Below are 6472 nucleotides of genomic sequence, written 5' to 3'. Positions count from 1 at the left end.
TGCTGGAAAAACTAGCTCTCTACATGCCAAATACTAAAACTTGACCCAGGTCTATCACCATGCACTAAACTAAAGTCAAAATGGATTAAAGATCTAAACATTAAAGCAGAAACACTAAATCTCCTGGAAGACAAAGGGGGAGGAACTCTTGAAGACAAAGGGGTAGCCAAGAGTTCATGAACAGAAATAAAATCTCACCTGAAAATGTTGAAAGAATTAACAACGGGGACCAGCTCTTACTGAGAAGTTTTTTCACATCAAAAGAAATTACTAACAAAGTGAAAAGGCACCCCACAAATTTGGAAAAAATCATGACAAATATGTACTCAGACAAAGGTCTGCTGTCTAGATTTTATAAAGAACTAAAAAACACTACAGCCCCAAAATTTAAAGACCCAATCCAGAAATTGGCATCCGGGATGAACACATGCTTCTCAGAGGACGAAATTAAAGAAGCGAATAAATATATGAAAAATGCTCCCCATCACTAGCCATTCATGAAATGTAAATTAATACAACATTGAGATATCATCTGACCCCAGAAAGAATGGCTATCAGCCCAGGGAGATATCTCAGTGGAATAAGGGCTTCCCTTGCAAGTGCAAGTGTCTCAGTTCAATGCCCTTTTCTGAAAAAAAAAATGGCTATCATAAAAAATCACCCAACAAGAAATTTTGGAGAGGCAGTGGGGAAAAAGGAACCCTTCTCCACTGCTGGTGCGAATGTAGACTAGTGCAACCATTATGGAAATCAATGTGGAGACTCCTTAGAAAAGTTGGACTGGAAATCCCATTTAAACCAGCTATTCCTCTACTGGAAATTTTCCCAGAGGATGTGAAAACATCATATCATAGTGATATATGTGTGCCTATGTTTATAGCAGCACAATTTGTGATAGCCAAATCTTGGAAACAACCAAAATGCCCATAACCTGAGGAATGGCTGAAAAAGATGTGATATTATTACACAATGGAGTATTATTCAGCTATTAAGAATGATAAACTCCAAGCCTTTATGTTGAAATGGATGCCCATTGAACATACACTCATAAGCGAAATAAACCAGACACACATTTGTAAATGTCATATAGTTTCGCTAGTAGAAGAACTCAAAAAAAGAAATACAAATAGAATGGTATAATACAAGTAAAAGGGAAGCAGAATCTCAAGGACTAACTAATCAAGAGAGGGAAAGGTGAAGAGCTAGGAATCATGACAGTGACAAGCCATACAGTTGTATGTAGAAGATAAACAAGGCAATGATCCTGAAAATCTTCAGAAGATTTTTGAATCTAGCAGTTAACTGGAAAGATTCTCACTCTGATTATCCATATATACTGACACCTATGAATGAAGCTACTGCACTGCAGATGGTTATTTGTAATTGTAGTTTCATTCTTGGTGTGCCTGTCATTCTGGTCTTCTGAATATGGGCAGCTTGTCATGACATGCCAGTTGCTGCTATGATGTCTCTCGGGTAGATGGCTGTTCAAAAAGAAGTGGGTGGTGAATGAAAGCAAGAGACAGGAAAAAGAATATTGTGGGACTGTTCTGCTTCAAGGTTGTATATGGTGAGATATTTGGACTTATGTGTAATCATAAGAATGATATAATTCTTTATGCCTATTTGTAAAATACATTCTAATTTTTAAATGTGTTTTTGTCATATTCTGTGGGGACTTAAACTTCAACATATCAATAGTTTATGAAAAATACCTGTTCCATATTATGCCTAAGATGTTTGATATGCAGACAGATAGTGAGGTTAAGCTTAACAGCCTAAGTGGTATGGTAATAACAATAAGATTGTCTTCTTGATGGTAAACAACCTACATTTGCAGACTAAATTTAGAGAAAAAGGAGGGCTGCAAGGAAAGCCAACATTTTGGCCCTAGCCTTCTAAGAGCAATTAAGACTCAGGACATGAGAACTTGTACTGTAATGTCATGTAACTCAGTAGAGTCCCAAATTTTCTGATCAAGGAGATTATGGAGCCAAAGAGGACAGTCATCGGTGATGTAGAGTGTTCCTAAGGGGAGTCACATGGAAAGAAAATATTCTCACAGGCTTTCACAGAGACCACACTGGCCAAGCAATGGCCGTGACTCATCCACATGACTGACACTGACAAATGTTCTACAATCTGAGGTATATTATCTCAGGAGAAATCCTGATGGGATTTCACTGACCTTATCAGACCCAAAATCTACAACTCTTGTTGCACAGGTCCTGTTTTACCTTGGTGTTAACCATCCAGCAGAAAAGTATAGAAACGAAATATAAGAAGTAAAGCCATGCTATTATGTTGAGCTGTAGGGGACTCCGGTCAACAATTTTTGACATTGCCAATCTAGCAGAAGACCCAATACTATTATGGGCTACTGGACTGTTTTAGAATATTTTACTGAGTTTGCCCACCTATAATATTCAAATAATAGAACTTAACCAAAAAAGGGTATACAGATGAATGTCCATTTTATATCTGTGGTTTCAAAGTGGTTAGGATAGATATATAGTTACATGCTCTTAATGAATAGAGGCATTTGTTCTAATGGTGTTTGTAAATAGGATATCATGTCTGCATCTTGTACAGCAATTAACCACTTGGAAGAATGTATGCAGTGTGTTAATTATTGAAACTCTCCTACCAATTTCATTTGAAGCTCTCTCATTGCTATTTGTTTATCAATAAAATTATGAGAAAAAATAAAATAAAGTCCAAAAATAAAATAAAATAGGATAGATACACATCTACTTTCTCTTAACTCATTGAGAAGAAAGATTAGTACTTACAGTTTTTGGACAGGATATCATATCTGCATGTTATACTATAAATAACCACTAAGGCAATAATATGCAATGTATTAATTATTGATACTTTCCTACTAATCAGATTTGGAACTGTCTCATTGCTATTTGTTTCTCAATGAAATTATTTTTTTAAAAATACCATAGATATACAGCTACTTTTTGTTAGTACAGTGAGAAAGAAGCTGTGATTTGGTAGCATTTATACAAGATATTATGTCTGCTTCTTGTACTATGAAAGTAATACAAAGACAACTATATGCAATGTATTAATTATTGTAACTGTCCTACGATCCTGTTTTGAAACTGTCTCATTGGGACTTCTTTCTCAATAAAATTAATGTTAAAAAAATAAAATTCATTCCCCTTTCCAGCAATCACCTGCTTTTCAAATTCCACCTATTTCGTCTTTTGGAAACCCTTTTTCCATTCCACTATTTCATCTACCTCCACCAATGTGAAATCAATCTTTCTCAATCATGAAAATTAAAATAGTCATTTATTTGTAATTTTATAATAGCTTTCTGTGCTGTTAAATAGTTTAAGGATTTATGCCCATTGTTTACCACCTAAGTATCTACTGCTCCTTAACTGAAGGAAGAGAACATGACCGGATTAAGAATCATTTCTCATGTACTTCCCCAGTTTATGCTTCATGCCAAATGTAGACAGCACTCTGTTTCATACACCCCAGCATTGTCTGTGTTGAATGATATATAAATGTTATCAGTCATTAAAAAAGTAAAAATTCAAATAAGTAATATTGTACTGGAGGAATTTTACACTCAACTCACACAAAGAAATACATCGACAACGCAGACACTCAGCAAATGAAAAACAGAATTAAACATGTATATAGACTTAGCTGACATTTACAGAGTAGTCCACCAACAGTGTCAGAATATACATTTTTCTCAGCTGCCTATGACATGTTCTCCAAAATAGACCATATTCTAGCACAAAGACCATACATAAGTAAACACAAAGGAGTGGAAATTACCCCATGTAAATTATCTGACAATACTACAATGAAGCTGAAAATTATTGACAGAAGAGACAGGAAAGGGTCCTGGAGATGGCTTAGTAGTATAAGCACTACTCTGGCAAGTGCAAAGGCCTGAATTTAATCACTGGTTCCGAAAAAAAAAAAAACAAAACAAAACAGGAAAAGCTTTATAAACACATAGACACTAAACAGTGCCCACCTAAACAATCAGTGGGTCACAGATGAAATTAAAGAAGTAGTGAAACAATTTTTATAATTGAATGAAAGTGCAGATATGATTTACTGGAGCCAGTGGAGTGCAATGAAAGCTGTCTTAAGAGAAAGTACACAGTGATAAATCTCACACCAGGAAAACAGAAAAAGCCCAAATAAATAATTTTAGGCTATACTTCAAGCTCCATAAAAAAGAGCAACAAGTCAATCCCAAAGCCCAAATAAGGTAGGAAGTTATAAAGGTGAGAGCAGAAGCAAATGCAATGTATATGAACAAAGCAATTCAAAGAATGAATGAGTCAAAGAATTGTGTTTTTGGACAAATAAGTAGGATTGATAAATCCTAGCCAACCTCATTTTAAAAAGGAAAAAATTCAAATTTGTGCAATAAGAGATGAAAAGAGCAAAGTCACTACAGACCCTATAAAAATTCAGATCATCAATACTTATTTCCAAAATCTGTCTCTCACATGAAAGATGGAAAATACAGAAGAAATAGACAGATTCCTTGATACATATGAACTACTTAAGCTAAATCAAGAAGATATAAAAGTTCTGAAAACCCAATATCAATGAAACTAAAAGTGTAATAAAAAGCCTACCAACAAAGAAAGCCTCGGTTCCTGATGGATGCACAGTTGAACTCTACAAGAAATGGGAGGACCTAAGGCCAACTCTTCTCAAACTCTTCAATGAATTTGAATAGGAAGCAATTCTCCCAAAATCATTCCTGGAAGCAAGTACTACTTTCATATCAAATACAGAGTAGGATCAAACCAAAAAAGAGAACTGCAGGCCAGTCACCCTAATGAACATAGAAGTAAAAATCCTCAATAAAATACTAGCAAACTGAATGCAGCAAATCATCGAGAAGATTATATATCACGACAAAGTGGCATTAATCCTAGGAATGCAGGAATGGTTTTATATGTGCAAATCCATAAATGTAATACACCACATCAAATAAGCCAAAGACATAAATGATCATCTCACTAGATGCAGAAAAAACTTTTGACAGAGTCTAACACTCATTGAATAATATTTAGGAAAATGAAAAGATATTTCTTGCTCATGGATAGGAAGAACCAACATTGTAAAAATGACCATACACCCAAACAGCTATATGGGTTCAATGCAATCCTGATTAAAATACCATTAGTATATCTCACTGATCTTTAAAAAATGTTCTTAAATTTCATCTGGAACTTGAAGGGAACTAGAATAGCAAAAGTAATCCTGGGAAACAAAGGACAAGCAAGAGAGAACACTATCCCTCAGTTGAAACTATGCTACAAAGCTACTGTAATAAAGCCACAATGGTACCAGCAAACAAATAGACTTGAGGATCATGGAACAGATTAGAACAAGCAGATACAACTACAAGCACACTCAGCCACTTCATGTTGGATAAAGGGCCAAATATGTTGACTGAAAGGTTAGGCTCTTTAATAAATGCTACTGGAGGGCTGGGGCAATAGCTCAGTGGTCTAAGTGCTTGGACCTGGGTTCAATCCCCAGTACTGCATACTACGCTGCTATGTTAGCCACCAAAACCAGAAATGGTGGTGCACATCTGTAATCCCAGCTCTGGGGAGATTGCGACAGGAGGATCACTATGAGTTTGAACTGCATAAAGCCTGTACCAAATAAATAGGTAGGTGATGATAGATTAGATAGATAGATAGATAGATAGATAGATAGATAGATAGATAGATAGATAGATGATAGATAGATAGATAGATAGATAGATAGATAGATAGATAGATAATGTTACTGGAAAAACTGTCTTTCCACATGTCAAAGGCTAAAAATAGATCCATGCCTACCACCAGGCACAAAACTACAGTCAGAATGGATCAGAGATTTAAATATTACAACTGAAGCACTAAGTCTTCTGGAGTAGAAAGTAGATAGAAATCTTAAGGTGATGGGAGTAAGTAGATCATCAACGAAAATGAAACTGCAGAGGGAATATTTCAAAATATTTAGAACTCAGATCTCCTCTCTTTGAAAAATTTCTCCAAGTCAAAGGAAATCACCAACACAGCAGAAAGAAAATCCACCAATTGGGAAAAAATATAGCTGACTGTCTCTCAGGCAAAAGACTCCTATTTAGAACATATAAAGAATTTTAAAAATCAGGAATTCAAAATTCAAAGATCGAATCCAAAAATGGGTATTTGAGATTCATATATACTTCACAAATGAAGAGATACAAATGGAAAAAAATATAGGAAAAATGTCCAATATCACTGGTCATTCAAGAGATGTAAATTAAAACAATATTGAGATACCATATTTTGCCAGAAAGAATGGGTATCATCAAGATGTCAACCAATACCCGAGGAGATGTTGGGGGAAGGAACCTTTCCAGTGTTGGTGGCAGTGCAGAGAGGTAAAACCACTATTTATATCAGTGTGGAGATTCATCAAAAAACTAGGATTG

Source organism: Octodon degus, unplaced genomic scaffold (assembly GCF_000260255.1).
Source record: "Octodon degus isolate 3935 unplaced genomic scaffold, OctDeg1.0 scaffold00527, whole genome shotgun sequence".
In the NCBI taxonomy this organism is placed as follows: domain Eukaryota; kingdom Metazoa; phylum Chordata; class Mammalia; order Rodentia; family Octodontidae; genus Octodon; species Octodon degus.
This window is presented reverse-complemented; position numbering follows the sequence as displayed.